The sequence below is a fragment of the Corvus moneduloides genome, chromosome 8, assembly GCF_009650955.1.
Source record: "Corvus moneduloides isolate bCorMon1 chromosome 8, bCorMon1.pri, whole genome shotgun sequence".
NCBI classification, from domain to species: Eukaryota; Metazoa; Chordata; class Aves; order Passeriformes; family Corvidae; genus Corvus; species Corvus moneduloides.
The window spans coordinates 21,185,660-21,203,012 of NC_045483.1; positions in this window are offsets into that span (position 1 = coordinate 21,185,660).

Sequence of the window (17,353 nt, forward strand, 5' to 3'; positions counted from 1 at the left end):
TGAGGTATTAATCTGATTTTAATAACTGGAGCTGAGTAAGAGGCACTAAAGAAAGTAAGTAAAATGCAAAGAATTTAATGCAAAGCCCATGGGCATACATGGACATTTCCTCTGATGTTAATGGACTTCGGATCAGGCCCCATCTGTCCATGGAGCCTAAGGTCAGCTTTGGTATGTTGAAGAATGTCTGTGGGAAGGCAATAACACAAAAACGTTGGTCTTTAGGGAAGCAGAGTGAAGGACCAAAAAATTAGTTCACAGAAACTAACTGGAATTCAAACCACTGTGGAAAATGGGAAGGATGCTGGAGAAGATGCATGATAGCATCTTTCCAGCAAGGTTGAACAAGCCCAAGGGCAGCATGTATCACTGTGCTGAGTGGAGCAGTGCTAGCTAGTACCAGATACGAAGAGAGGGTGTTAGCAAAAGAAAATTACTTGGGAAGGCTAAGAATGGGTGGAGTTGGAAATCAGTGTGGGAAGTTGAAAGCAAGAAGCAGAAAAGGAACATGCAGTAAACAAAATGAGTAGGCATATTTTTTAAATAGACATTTTCTGGGTTTCTGCTATTTACGAAGAATCAACCAATTTTCCTCTCTATGCCTCTGCTCTCCAGCCTGCCTCTTTAAAGTGAGTAACTCCAGGTAGGTCTTATTTCTCACAAGGATATTACAGGGCATAAAATCAACCTGCCCTGCTATTGTGGGGGGCTTCCTGACACTACTTCAGTATAGTAACAAATGAAAATGCAAAATAAAACATCCAGACGTCTAAAATTATGTGAAATGTTCCATCGTCTTAAAGTGAGGGATTTTTTGGTGGGTGAGGAAAAGTTTTGAAATTCTTAACTATTTGCTTCTGAATCTACAAAGAAACATGCAGAGTTACCTAAATCAAGCATCATCTTATCATGACTGTTCACGGACTCACATTCATGTTCACAGAAGATGTCATAGGTGATTATTCATGTTGGCTATACAAAATCTCAAATTTTGTTTTTTACTTATGCCATTGTTGAGTATCTACCAAGAAAATCAATTTTCTTTAATGTGCCTGGTTGTTCTCTTCCTTCTCCCAAACTGACATTCATCTGCTGCCTCTGAGGATTTGTAAGTGAGGCTGATAAAAAGTAACATGCATAGAAAGAAGATTGGAAAGAGAGGAACTTTTTAGTGAATGAATATAAAATTTTTATTTGAAATAAACAATAGAGTTCTGGAGAGAAGCAAATATGAAATTACCCTATTAGTAGGGACTATTCAGACATCCATCTAGTTTAGTGTCTTGTCTTCAGTAGTGACCTATTCCAGATGATAAATGTATGGGAGGGGGAAGAGAAGGGTATGAAAGGAAGACAGAAGAAAAAGGGAAAGGAATCAAAGCAGGCCAATAAAGAAATCCATGTAACTATGACCCACATGCATATTGCTCACTTCTTGATTAGAGAGTGGCTTTCCTCCTGACCCCAAGCTGATGATCAAAATATGCCCTGAAGCACCAGGATTGGTCGCCCCTGTAATTTTGATCGTAGCTTGTGTCAGTGCACATGCTATTCTGTTTCATGTCAACGCCTAATCCTTTTTGATAGTTACTAAGCTATTTAAGTCAATAATATCCCATGGCTCTGAGTGTCGCATGTTAATTATATGGCTCATAAAACATATAACCTGATCTCATTGCAAATTTGTTCTATTTTAACGTCTCCGAGCTTTCTACTGTTACGAGACAGGGGCAGTAGGTAGCGTGTCCAAGTGGCCAGCCCTGTTCTGTACATCTCTGCTCGTTAGTGCTGTGGGTCACGGCCCCAGGAGCTCAGGCAAAGGAGGGGGCAGCTGTGGTCTGGCAGGGTCTCAGTGCCCGGGTGCCTCCGGGCAGGCTCTGTGTACCTGCTGGCAGCTGCCTGCTTCCCCAGCCCCCCTAGTCAGCCATGGGGACACATGCCTTTCACTGAGATTTTTCCAAGTCACCTAGACACAAGATATTTTCTTCTCAGCTTGAAATGCTTGCAACTTTGGATTTCAGAAGCATGGGCTAGGTCCCCAACTAGGAAAGGGAAGCATTTGGTACACATTCAGCATTTTTAACTGGCATAAGCTCACTCCACACAATCTTTTCTCTAGACCCTTATCCTACCTTAATGAGGTATTAATATCAGGTTTATTGACTGATTTCACAAGCTGTTCTGGATTCCTGGACAACTACATGTGATATAGGCAAAGCCTAGTGGAAGATAACACATGGATAGTCTTGAAGAGCTGAGTACTTCACCCACAGAGCCACATAGAAGGGGCTACAGCAGCCTGATTTTATGTTTCTCATCTCATGAAAATCCAAGTCCCTCCAACACTAACCTGAGCTATAGGTTAGAAACTGAGTGAGCTCCAAAAGACTCACCTTTCCAGATTCCTCTTGGAAACTATCTTTGCTAGACAATTTTTGAATGCTGAGCTGCAGTGTCTACTGGCTGCTCTCTTAACTGATCTGTTTTACAACATATTTGTGCTTTCATCACATCTAAATTATCCTTTGAAATTTATCCATAAGACCCTATAGAAAACAGAAAGAATTATGAAAGTCGGACAAATAATGTGGGCAATAAGAATCTCCTCTAGTTCTGTATCTATAAGAATAATAATAATAATGCGTTAAGAACCCCCAAGTTTTCACTTCTATCTTCTTGAAACTGGCCAGTGTCAATTATTTATCAGGTGAAGAGCAGGGTTTCCCACCACTTATATGGCAACAAGGTCATGTTCCACAAGTTCCTTTAATAACTATCCAGTAACAGTAACTGGTATGCTAAAATCACTCTCAGATGATGTTAGCCTCAAAACATTTCATTTCTGTTGCCTCTCTTGGTGGATGAATGACAGAGAAACAGATTTTCCTGCTTCACCAGAGGAAGTGAACAGATCCATATGACCAGTGCCTAGTTTAGCTTAACAGTGACTCCAGGCAGCTCTGCTGTCACTGAAGGGTTACTCTGTGGGTATACGATAGTGGGGAAACATCTTGAACATTCATTTGAATATGGCCATCGCAGTGGAATGTTCAGGGGCTATTTTAAGATTCACACTGTTTGTTTAAACAAGATGGCATGACTCAATGACTGTTACATAAAGGATGAACACAGATTTCTCCCTATATCCCAGATATCTCCACCAACTTAAAATATTGTATGGAATTATACATATACCATGCTGAATTATATTGATTACTGAATGAATACTGAAAATTAATGCCACATTCTGGAATGGAGTCACCCTCTTTTTAAAATAAGGTCCCTGTCAAAGGAAAGGCTAATACTGCAAAAAAGGATGATGGATGGACAGGCCACATGAGCTGAATGCTGCCTTTCAGAGTGTTGAGAAGAATATGAACAAGTAACTCCCTCATTGCTGGGGTTCACCCATAACCAAACGGAATGAGAAATGAGCATTTTGGTTTCTGGTGATCAGTCAATGTGATCTATTGCTACTGCTGAAAGAAAAGTCCTCCATTTAGTGCCAGCTGCAACAAACTTTGTTTCTTTGCTTTTTAAAATGGAGCACAGATCACTGGGAAAACCTCCAGTTTAACTCTCACAATCAAAGTCATCACAACATTTGGCTATTACTAGCTCTATCTGAATTCAATTCAAATTAAGAGAAACTAATGGATCTCACACTATCCATCTTGCAATTCCATCCTCTTGTCATCTCAGTTGAATTTATGGCACAGTCCTTGGGGAGATACTAAGCTTTTTCCATTCAGTTTTCTGTTAGATCTTGATTTAAATGGCTGTGGATTATTGTCCCAGGATAAGAGTGCTGGACACCAAAGATACCCTGAAGTGTGTGCAGACTCTTGAGATTATAGAGAGACCAAATCATTCCCTTGGGGAATTTGCTGTCATATAGTATAATGATGGATCAATCTCAAACTGCAGTCAGTTCAGAACGAGGCATCTGTCCGGTCTTGTTTGGTAAAATATTGTGCATGTCTGGTAGCATGTCACAGACTGATCAATTTTAACTCTCAAATCATAGCACCCTACCAATTAAACATCAAACCATGACCAGAATTATTTAATGTTAACACAAAAAAATAGAAAGTTGTTTTAAAAATACAGGGGTTTATTATTAATTTCGTTAAACTTGCAATTTGAAAGTTTTTGGTTTTGACAAGGAACACCCTGTGCTCCTTGCCCACATGGGAGTGCTGAATTATATGTAATATGACAGAATCATCCAGCACTGGGATTCTCAAACCTTTTTATGCTGAGAGATTACTCTGAATCTGGGAGACATTACAAGCAACATTTAATCATCAAAGCTCCTGGTCCATTATAAGCCATGAAGTAGTGTACTTCCACAGCACAAACGTCACTGCCAAAATTGGCATGAACTGGCCCCTCCTGGCAGTCTCAGGAAGTCAACGTTTGCAGAGTCTGTGCTTTCCTGTCATCACCAGGCAGAAGTCCTTTCAAATTTAGGACTAAGGCAGGAAGGGTATATTTTCACTAACAATGTCCACAGTACAAGTACAAAGGAGTAGATGCAGAAGCAATGTCTCCAGAGTATTTCACCATCACTTTCACCAGCACAAAACTCTCAAATAACACCTGTTAGCAGAAAATACTGGTTTTCATTCTTTTCATCTTTGAATCCTCTTGGTCCAGTGTTTCACCTCCTCAGTTTAAACAGTAACTGTTTAAAGATGACCTTGACATTTTAAAAAGAGCCTGTAAAACCTCTCCACTATAAACCAGCCAGATTAACATTTATGCATAATTTTAAAAAAATAAACATTTTAACCAAAATTGCCTGAATGTTTACAAGAGGGGAGAGACGGCTCACAGGACTCTTCAAAGAACATTGGCAGTAATTTCCTACCTCGAGTAAAATAAATTAATTAACACACACATCCTGTTTCACATCAAAAGAAAATCTGGCTCCAATGAACAATCCAAAGGAGAGGGCCTGTGAATGTTTACAAATACAGCCTGAGCCAACAAGAGCAGCAAGAGGGTATTTGGGAACCACAGCAAAACCTCCACCCAGCAGCTGGACTCTGGTTTCTCCAGATTTCAGTTCTGCCTGTGTGTAATGAACAGAGAACACACAGTGAGAAAGATAGGCCTGATTTCCCAGCCAGAGCAATAGTAAAATAATGATCTGCACTCCCCATTACAGCCACAAAACCTGTGGAAATAAGTGAAGTAAATCATGTTTTACAATGAGAGAAATGAGGCAGAGAGTGGGACAGTGACTCTCTCATGACCTCATGGGAGTGCAGCTGTCATGGAAAGGCAGAATTCAGGTTGCTTCTCCAACATGAACAGATACAGATTCTTTCCTGTTAATCTTGATTTTGGGTGAAGGTAATGCAGTGGTGCCACTCTGAATTAAATGTGCAGCTCTCATCAGATTTCTCCCCAAAATTATGCCTCAGCATGGAGTGCCATTCACAATTAAAAACTCACTAAACACTTTCTATGTTCCTGCATCTCTTTTCTGTGGAGTGGCTGTGACTGCTACTGCTTTCTATGCCTCCTTCTGAGTGTACTTTGTTGCTTGTATCTTGTTAATAAAAATAAAATGCAAAAGAAAAAAAGATGATTCTTGACAGGTTAAAAAAATTACACATCTGTCAGTTTGGGTTGGGATCCCCATTGAGAATCCACCACTGTGAGTCTGCAGTGACACAGACCTGCCTTTGAAGGGCAGTAGGCAAACACACCTGACTCTGCGGAAACATAAATGTTTGCACATGCAGAAGCCCTCAAGTATCTAATTTCTATACTGCAGAGGAGGGTATTATTTCCATGTTTAATGACCTTATGCTACATTTGAGAAGTACCAGTGAAAAAAATACATCCCAGCAGCAGAATAAGATGCTAGCTCGTGGCTGTTTGTTTCTTTAATACTTGCAAATCACAGAAGTACGTGAGAGTGAGTGAAGCAGAACCGTGTTTCTGGCCATGAAGATGTGGATAAGGTGACTCATGCTGAGGTGCGCACGTGTACATGCGACTGGATGGTGCATAGGCCAGGTGCATGTAGGTACTGCAGTTCCACAAATGGGAACAGAGAGATACCACAAACTGTGCAAGAAAAGATGAAAGCTGTTTTTACATATATATTCCAAGACACACAATATGTGTAAAGGCCAAAGATCCAGAAACAATAGGGAGGAACTGACTTAAAGTGAGCTCCCTGCAGCAAACAAGGATAGGCTAGTGGGTGTGTCAGAGAGCGAGTGACAAAGCATTTTATGTTTACATGACAAAATAAATGTTGTCAATACAATTAAGAGCCAAACTCCATTTAGCTTTTGCTTCTGAGTGAGTTTGGAAGAGGATGTGCACTCTATGATCCCATGCAGCTGTAATATTCAGCTGTCATTCTTACAGGAAGAGCAAGCTCCCCTTGGAAATCGCACCTGCTTGCTATAACTAAAATTCTCAGAACTAACATCTGTCTCAGTTTTGGCATCTGTCTCTATTCCTAGACATGCACAGGGGCAGGTGAAAACACAATCTGGACTGTCCCTGGCTCCACTGGGTGGTCCTCAAGCCCAGGGCTGGGATGGTATTGGCCCAGGAGGTGGGGTAATTCATTTGACAAATGAATCATGCCAATTGAGGATTTGAAAATCCTATTCCTAGCCCACACTTCCCTTTGGCAAGAGAGAAGAGAGGAGTTAAAAACTTAGTTCTATTGCATGTCTCTAGAAATACCATTTCAGAGTGAAACTCAAGAGTTTTACAGGCACACACAAAATGTTTGAAATTCCCATATGATTCCATTTCTCTTGCTTTGAGAAGAGCTTCATATAATGTTCATATTTTTTCTGTCAACAACTTAGCTGCTTTCTAAACCTAAATATTGCCAATTTATTTAAATCTCTACCATCATACTTTTGTCTTAGAGGGCTAATCCTCTTGTTCTCTTGGGATGGTATGCATTTCTTGGTAACTGAAACTTTCTCTATCGTTTTCTGAAGAATATTTACAAAGACTGGTATCACAAAGGTGACTGTCTAGGTCAGCAGTTCTTTTCTGTATGTGAAACATTGTGATGGATGCAGTTTTGAGCTACGATTACCACCCAGCTGATTTAGAGATGAGGCCTTCTTATGGACACCATGCACACTTAGAACAATAAATTTATTATTTATTTGTCTCTGTCCACCTGCTAACAGGCCAAACCTCACAGAAATTATCTCAATGCCAGAGATTAGAATCTAGCCTCCTGTGTTTGCAATGACTTTCTAGAGCTAGAACTTTGTTAGTTATAAAGTGTATAGCCAGAAGAATAGCAAATGCTGTATTAAGTGAAAAGGATATATATTATGAGTGGTTTTTGGTTGCCCCAAGTCTATCTTCACAACACATTAGCATAAAGCTTTGCTCAAACATACAACATGTGGTTGCTCTGGCCTTAGGCTGGTACAAAGACAAGGCCCAGCAACAGCAACATTCACAAGTCAAGTTTCCAGCATAACTTCTCCAAATGCCAGCACAGGCTCAGTCAATAACATGCTGCACATGCTGGGCTTGTGTGCAACCCTGCCCATGTGTGTTGCTTCTGGGACTATTTTTTCTTCTGAAACTGTTTTAGGAACAGGAACACAGGACGAGTGACATTCAGGACTCATCTGCAGCTTTCAGCACCACCTCGGAAGCAGGCATGCCCTTTGGGAATGATACTTGTGAGGACCCATCCTCATATAAGTCCACCAGCACAACCAAGAGGGAAGAGAAGCACTGCTGAGTACTTACTCTGTATGTATTGTACAGGGACATTTTCTAACAGTAAATATTTAAGCAGCAGCAGGGAAAAGGATGCAAGCTGCACACAGCTGAAACAGATGTAGGACATCTGAGTGAAGGGTGAGGAAGAGAAAAAGTATCAGTGGCTACTGGAACAGTCCTGCTACTACTGACTCATAAGCAAAAAGAAGCCACTGTGGGAAAAAATGCAATCCACTGCCAATGAAATTTAGCATTTATAGAACATGCATAAGTATGGCAAGATCTCAAGACCTACAGACAGTGAAAGTCATCAGGAGATCAAAGTACATAACGCCATGAAAGACAGTCCAAACCAAATAGCTTCAAATTTCTTCCTTAATAGTCAAAAAAAGTTAGTAGTAAAGGAGGAGAGCGCCGGCTGGGCTGCGTGCTGCGCTGAAGAGTTCCGATCACCAGGCGGGAGCTCGAGATGCTCAGGCGCCCTCGGGAAAGCGCCGTCGGAGACACCTGGCGGCAGCGGCCGCGCTCGCCCTGCAGAGTGCGGCAACAGCGACGGCGAACGGAGCGGACTGCACCCCTGGGCGGGCTGGGTCACCCAACACACAGACCTCGCCCAGGTGTAGAGACCCCAGCTGTCAAGATCTCTAGACTGCCCGAGGATTAAAACCACATCCACAACGGTCATTTTAATCCTGCGGCTTAATTAGCTAAGAAAACACTTCCAGTTTAAGGAGTTAGAAATTACCCACATGGCAAAACTACATTCCTTTCAATCAGCTTCAATTGTGTGTCTGTCTGTCCAGCTTTCGACACCACAACTTCTGCTTCTGCTCCTGTCAATCTCTTTGTGCTTATTTGCGGCATTCCCTTGTTAAAATCTAACCTTACCATAAGACCTTGAAGCAGATGATCCCACCTTCTTATCATGAACAATTTCCTCTACTGAACAGTTTTTGTGCCTCCTTGGGAGCAAACAGAGCTCTTTGGAGACGGGCTTCTTATTTGCACAGGTCAGCAAGTATTTACATAGTGATGTACAACAGTACAATGAGATAATAAGAGTTGCATTAATAAGTCGTGACTGGACATCATTACAGAGGCAGAACTCCTAATCAAGGCAAAAAAGTATTTAGAGAAGGGACTCAGAAGAAATGTCTCACTCCCTTTTCTGTGTCATTTACCTCAATGGTGAAATCAGAAGACATTATTTAGATTCAGTTTACCAGGTTAAAAAGATTTTGGCACTTAGGAAATTATCTTTATCACTTGGTATTTTTTAATTATTTAGAGGAGAAATGACAAATACCCACTAATATATTTGAGGAGAATACCTGATACAAGATAGCCAAGTACATATATTCAAATTTAATTTCTAAGAATCTATTTAAAATAGCCTTTTAATATTACATATAAAAAGGAGTGGGAAAAGCACAAGAACAAATGCGGAAGCATACCCCATGATGCCCTCATAATTCAGTTAAGTTATTTTCCCTGAAAATTACTGCAAATCTAACATCAAGCTGGGCTAGCTATGAGGTACTCCTTCCTTTTGTATTCATCTCAGCACCTACTGCAAAACATTTCTAAGCATTGTACTACAACAATCAAACCAATGTCAATTATTAATTTCTTGTTTTCAGAAATTAATGATGCTATATATTGCATGTATACTGTAAGAGGAGACATCAAAGACCCCGAAGTCTACCTTTCAGCACCCAGAAGTTTAATGTGAATTAGGGTTTTCCAGGCTGAAGATGCCACTTGATTCTGTCACGACAGGCAGGAGAACCTCTGACCACTGGTTTTAGCAGCTTGCTGAGACAATCTTTACTGAAAGCCTGGCCTCCACAAAGGGTATCTCTGTAGGATCCCTTCAAATAGCTCTCTACTAGGAGGAGGTAAAAAGTGAAAAATCAACATGCCTACATATTGAGAAAAAAGTTACTCTAAAGATAGTTAAAGTAAAAAGAGACAAAACTCAGGGAAGTGGAGGTTGCAGGAAGGGGAAGGATTTACTTAATTACTCAAATAACAGCCCCACCGTGAATGAGTACAGGAGGTGTAAAGAGCCAGACTAGATGCTGTAGGGAGGTAGTTCCAGCATAACAGGAATTCTTGAAACAACCACCGCATGTTTGCACTTGAGAAATGATCACAGTTACTGTAATTACACAAGCGCACACTGCCCCCAGAAGGCAGCATCCCACACTTTTCCACTCTTGTTGCTTTTTCTGCTCCTTCTCACTTGCCTGCACTACCATTCAGTGCAGTTAAATGTCAAGTGATGCTCGAGGAGAAAAAATTCCAGTTTCATGTATGAAATTATGGTCTGTGAGGTGATCATTGCTATTCACAAGGAAGAAGGGCACCAAGGATACTTAAATACATGAAACACCACTCTTACAGAGAAGATTAAGTAAACTAGGACTCTTTAAATTAGAAAGGTAACAAATTAATGTGATGTGAAACTTGCATATAAAATAACAAGAAAGAAAGACAGAAAGAAAAAGAAAGACAGAAAGACAGAAAGAAAGAAAGAATGAAGGAAAAAGAAGGGAAGGAAAGAAAGAAAGGAAAGAAAGGAAAGAAAGGAAAGAAAGGAAGAAGAGAAAGAAACTGATAAATCCCATAAACATATCCTTTCCATTAGGTAGCTAGTCGTGGTATTGTTCCCTGGAATTCACCAAGCCAGGTAGCTTTAGGCTTGCTAGTTGAGTATCAGGCTAGTAGGCTTTAGAACAACAGGGTGACATGGTCCTCCAGAGTTCCTTGCATTGCTGCTGCCACCATGGGCTCCCCAAAAATACATCAGGGCCAGTCAGAAACACCCTCCTACCCCACAGCCTGAGCCATGTTGCAGACTGAACAGAACCGAGCTGGTACTTCCTGAAGGAATTGGGTAAAATCTCTCAGTCCTAAGCAAGGTTCTGAGTGCTCCCTCCAGCTGTCATCTGGGCCTGCACAAATCAATCACAACCCTGAGCAGAGGTATGCACCCCTTGAGAGAGCCAAGGATATCTAACTGACTGCCACCTTCAGAGCAATTTTTTGCACAGTCTTCTTACTTGGTTTTATTTATTCAGATACTCTTTTCCTCCAATGCCTGGAAGACCTTTAAAGCCTTTTCCAAACTTCCCCTTTGCAGAGCAACATACACACACATCCACACCCCTACAGTAATGTAATTCCCTTTATCATTTCCTAACAGGGTTAAAATACTAAATTCTGGTCCCACGAGACACTTTGCTGTAAACAAAGTGAAATTTATGCTTTCATAAATCCACTGTCCAGTGACAGCACAAGCGGCACTCCTGGAACCGCAGAGGGGAGTGATCCAGAGGGATGCCTGGCATAGGAGAGCCGGGCGAGATAAAGACTAGAGCGATCTGAAGACACTGCAATTTGTGACAGCAAGAACATTCCGTGTACCTGGGAAGAGCGATGGAAACCCTCGCTTGAGAATGCGGAACCCCGTTGAGCCCGGAGAGCACAACGCGGCGGGCCCAGCGGCCGGGCGGGCGCCAGGGGGCGCCCCCGGACAGCGCTGCAGCCCCTCAGGGAGCGGGGCATCCCGGGGTATCCGGGGCATCCCAGAGTATCCCCGGGTATCCCCGGGTATCCCGGGGCATCCCAGAGTATCCCCGGGCATCCCGGGGTATCCGGGGCATCCCAGAGTATCCCCGGGTATCCCGGGGCATCCCAGAGTATCCCCGGGCATCCCGGGGTATCCGGGGCATCCCAGAGTATCCCCGGGTATCCCGGGGCATCCCAGAGTATCCCGGTCCCGGAGGGGCACGGCCAGGCAGCCGCCACAGGGGCCGTGCGGCCGGGTGGCTGCGCTGGCCTGCGGGCTGCCCACTGCCTGCTGGTCGGCAGCAGTTAGTTTTATCCATAAGGTGTTCAAAATGTGACAGGGATGAGATCTTTTTGACCCGTACTTGATGTCCTTAGTAGTCTCAGAAATTTTACTTAAAACATTATAAAGACACAACCTGTTCAAATTTCTTCAAAAATTTACACTGACAGAAAAATTTCAAATAAATCAATGGGTTTATGCAGGCTGTGGATATTGCCTTTGTTTGGATTTTCGGCTATCCTAACAGCAACTCAACATTCCTGTAAATTTACAGTCCAAGCTCTGCCCCAGCTCAGCCCCAAGCACAGACTGTAGCGCAGGGGATGAAATTCAGCACTTATCCCCACTGTAAGGGTTGCTTTGGCTCTGAGGTGTGGGGGGGAATGGCTGGGTGTGGTGCTCACCTTCCTCGAACAAATCACCCTCCTGCAGTGTAATTCCTGCAATGCCCCGACAAGTAAACAGCAAATTCAGTCAAAATCGGGAATCTCCTACAAGACACTTAATTGTAAACCCAACAAGAAGAAGGAATTGATCAAAGAGCAAAAGGATAATACATCATGAGACATGACACATTTCTGTGGCAACATCTAGTTTAAAATTAACACAGGCTCTGTTTGTGCCCTAAGGCACCTCAGGAGTTGTGACCAGTAAGAAAAGTCAATGCCATCAGACAACTTACATTTGCAAATATAGACCGGGAGCTGTCATATTTTAAGTTGCTGGCTCCAGAGTAGCCTCAGACAAGCCCTATGCTTCTTCATTTTATCTCTTTATTTGCAAGATGATGATAGCAGTTATCTCTCCTCTAAATCACAAACAGGGCTATGACTGACAACTGGTATATAAAGAATGAAGGCTTGTTAACAGTCACTGAAGTTATGCCAACTAACAACCCCGCAAATTCATGCTGTTTGGCTGTGGGTGTATTCATTTAGACACTAATGAATATCAGTGTGTGGGATTAACCAGATAAACCTGTAGCCAGTGAGAAATGAATACTATGTAGGGTGTGCATCCCTCTCAGCAATCCATGATTAATACTTGTTTCTACTAGAGTCTATGCTTTTCATAAACTCCAGAATAATGAGCCCCAGTTTTCTCAGGGAATTTAATTTTGCAATAATCTGGAGATTATGGCTCCCCAGGTGTCTTAAAAAGGACAAAAAAAAATTGGGAGAAAAACAGTTTTTGCAGTTGAACCTAAATGTGCATCCCCATTGCAAACAGTAGGAGAGGCTGTTGTTCGCAGTTTAGAGTTCCCAGGGCTGTTTGCCATGGCCAAGGGAGATGTTTACTACAGCTGTTGTAAATATGTTACATGCTGTTGATTTTAATTGCTTTTCAAAATGTGAAGACAACTGTGATATTTGGAAGAGACTGGCAAGCTGCACTAATAAGCTGTGTTGTGCAGCCGATCTAGTTCACACTGTGCTCTGCAGGCTTTCTGCAAAATTTTGTCAGTATCCTGGGGAGTGGGGAAGGAATGGAAGAATCTTAGACATGCCCTACGCAGTCCAAGAAGTGAGCCGAATTCACTGGTTATCTTGGATCTGTATCTACAGACACCTATGCCCTTCCTTAGAAGACCCTACAGAAAGCAGCCAGCTATAGCCACAGAGCTATGGGGATACTAATTAAATCGTATTGTAAAATTAACACTGAACATCAGATTTCACACAAGTTATTTGATTCAAGGAGAACTGTCTTGGAAATTAGTGATGTATTACTTGGGCTAGAAATGGGTAGCCAGCAAGGCACCTTGCTAGAGGGCTCAGAGGGGTTCCTCAAATATTTGGGAACACTCCAGTTCTAGGCTAATGTCCATCTGGAGGCTGCTCCCAAAAGCTTTCAGCCCCTGGTCTCAGCTGGTGATGTACGAAGGAAATTCTTTGCTTCATTCTGCTAGGCAATTGGTATTCTGCGACATTGACTCACCTAGAAGTGGGTTGGAGGTGCAGTGTGGGTGCTGGTTACAGCTGGGTGCTCTTGTGTGATGGGAAATGGTGCGATTTGCTTCACAGAGCCCCTTGGAATCCAAGAGTGTGGGCTTTTTCCTGGGGCTTGTGTAAGTCAGCCCCAAATGTGGAGTGCTTTTCTCACTAGCAAGAGATGAGCCAAATGAGAATGTCATGTCAGAGGGTTAAGAAGCTTTGCCTCAGCAAAGCTGTATTGTAGAGACCCCACAGACAGCTTTTCTTTTGCAGCTGTGAGCTGGAAAAATCAGAAAATGAGAAAAAAACATCAGCAAGGCAACTAGTATAAATTGTCAGATTCAAACACAGCAATGGAGCAAAGCTACTGCTCTCATCCTATCACACCCAGATAACCAGAATCTTTACAATAAACTTGGCTGTAAACATTATTTTCAATCATGGATCCCAGTTTCTAATCCTCCAGAAGAGCTAGGTGTGAATTCTCTGTATGCAAGTCACTTGGCTCAAATGCAGCACCAGAAGTTACATGTCTACTTAGAAGGAAAACTGGGTGACAAATTTGAACTGATTTTCAGAAATTCTTGAGTTCCAATTTCAAAGCAAGATGTGGATGTTCAGTATCTCTGGGGAAAAAATAAAATTAAGAAACCCTGGGTTGTTTTCATATGCCAAATATTATTTCTTGGAAGACTGACCTCACACATGCTGGCTCTCCTCTTGTTTGACCTCACTGAGACCTCTTTTCCTCCTCTGGATTATATACATAATAATGATATCTCTCCCTATAGTGTGTCTGAATAATGCTATGCAAATAGTAGATATTATTAATTGCTGTCCACCTCACACATCAGGAATAGGCCAACTGGTAATTTAACCTTTTCTAAAGATTTTGGCTTTTGAACTGTTAATTTGACAAGTAAGTGAAAACCCCAAACACTTGCACTTACATACCCTGTTAAAATTAAAGCCAAAGCCATACCTTACTGATATGAACAATGTCTGCAAATAAACAGGCACTTCAGATTTTCTTGCATAAACAACTAGAAACAGGTCTGAGCAAACCGAGGCAAGTCCGTACCTTCACCACCCAGTCACCAGTGCCAGGGCAACACGGGACTGTGCAAGTTCTACCTGCCAGAGCCCTGCCTGCCCTTCCCCTGCCTCAGGGTCTCTTTGTCTGTGCTCCAGGTCTGTGCTGATAGTGTTTGACTGTAATCTGGATTCAGATCAGGAAACTGGGACCTGCCCTTTTATTCCAGGCAACAGTTGAGGAGCGGTGCTGAAGCCAAGACCCTCAGTCTCGATCCTTGCCCAAGCTGTGTCTAGGGTGTGGACATGCCTGGTCTCTACCTCCATACCCTGCTGCCCTCCTGGCCTGACCTTGGCTGTGCCACTACGTGCTCAGCTGGCAGCTGTGCTCCGCTGGGGCTGGTTACTGGCACTGCACCTGCCCCACTTGCTGACTGCACTCCAGCTGGTGCGGGCACAGCTCACCTTCCCTGGCGAGCACCCGTCCCTGCTGCTCCCTGGCACCCCTCTTCCTTTCTCACAAAGGCATCAAAGATGCATGAAAAACATTTCCTTATTATATTTCTTTATGCTGGACAAAAAGTTATAATTTATTTGATTGCTTTGGGGAAGCAGAAGCCCCTTCATACTTCTGTGCCTATGGCGACCTAGCTTAATCTTCGTTGTGAGTTGATCAAAAAATTTGTTTGGAAGGCAAGTTTTCCTGGAAACTCTGCTTTTACAGGACAAGTGCCTAGCTGAGACTCACAAATGAACCAACTATATATGGAAAATGCACCCCAAAACTTCCTATAATCTAAAATGGAAACTGCTGGGTGCTTTCAGCACACACATACATACTGGCTGTACAACCAGCTCCTCACCACACACACAGGCAGCTGCCATTCTGCAGAGGTCTATGGAGGTGCAGTGTGCACAACCCTGACTCACCCAGAGTCCAACTCAGTCTGAAACAAACCTGCCTTGCCTGTGACACTGGCAGGGCTCACGGTGATGAACGCACCACCCTGGCATCTGGGGCACACTGGCCTGCCTTTGCTGAGGCGCACGGAGCAATGGTAGCGAACACCAACCACATTCACCTTGTGTCACACAACCCCAGTAACCACGCTTGGGGGAGAAAGCAAAAGTGGAGCTCAGTATTGTAGCCAATGCATTATATACTACCTAAAGAAGAAAAGACAGGCAGAAAAGCATCTTCACTGGCTCACTAAGGAGATACTCTTTGTCACCATCCTGCATAGAGGTAAGATTCAAAACAAATGTGCTAGCAGCTGACCAATTACACACAGGCACTTAGAATGTTACTCCACTTAGCCTGTACTTTTTAAGGGAAAGCGCTGGGTCCTCTCCTTGTCTTGTGTTTGTACAGTCCCTTAGCATAAGGGGGCTTTGATCTATAACCGATATTCCTACAGCTATTTAATAGCTGACGCATTTAAGAGATATCAGAAAATTTCCCAGTACAACTGGCAGATAGCCTAACACAGGACAGAGAAAACAACTTTGAAAGAAAAGTAGAGGCAAAATGGTAGGATAGTTTTGTGCTGTGGCTACACACTACATAATCTGAATGAAAAAGGAAAGCTTTTGAATAGTTGCTCTGTTCTAAAAAGCAGACTTTAATTACCGTATTAACCTAAATGGAGAATGATGGAATCTAGAATTACTTTTTCCAAGCAGCTTAACTTTAAAAAAAGCTAGTCTTTCTTTTGGATAAATACAACAGTAAAGAATCAAAACTTTATCATACTAATGCTGTAACTCAAAGCAAAAAGCCCCGTGTTATTTCAAGCCCATTTGTACCTCTAATACACTTGAAATTATCCCAGCCATTGCATGATGATTGTTTGCTGAGATTTTCCATACGATTAGTTTCACTCTTATTTATTAATTTTCTATATTTTTTTATAACAAATTTTAGTTTTTCTGAGGGCAAACATTTTGTTTCCAGTGTCTTCTTTAACTAGCAATAATTGAATGATATGACCAATTAAAAGCAGATTACACTGCATGGTGTATTTCCATTATGTCTTCAGCCTGTGCCTAATAGCACTGTTTTTCTTTCTACAAAATATTTTGGTTTCCTTGAAGAAGTCCAGTGACAGAGATGAAAACAAAGATTAAATTATCCAAACACAGATGCTCAAAAGCAAACACATAAGAACCTCAGTAGACAGATCCTTAGAAAAGTAATGCTTTAATTTGCTAGAGAACAAATATCAAGAATATCAGATTAGGGGACATGCTGAGCCTTGGATTTTGAAGGAAGCCACTTCAAAACATCCTGTTTCTTAAAATGACTGATTCTCTCTGTGAAACAGTGACATGCTTTTTGCCTCATTTCATCATTGGGGAAGGTGCCCCAGACCAATAGCTGTGATGGTCAGAGAACTTTGATTTCCAGCCCAAACATACTTACAACCAGTGGACACAATCTGAACAGTCTGTTCCAGGGATTCCCCTAAGTGACACTTGTTTCATACATAGCTTCTGTCATGTAAATGCCAATGGAGACATACATAGTTTTCATCAGTCATCTTTGTGCCCTAAATAATTCTCCCCTCCACTCCTTGCGTGCCCAGCTTCCTACAGGCTCACCTAAATGTACCCTTGCTTACTGCTTTTTGTTTCCTTGGATCCTCTGGTCTTGTGTCTGTATTTTTTAGCTTTTTGTCTGTGTAACATACAATGTTAGCAGATTCATCAGCCATGTGCAAGGGAAGGAAGGAAGCCTCCTTCCAGCCGTCAGCTGTACGCTAGGCCTTCATCCTCATCTCCTAGAGGTGAAGCT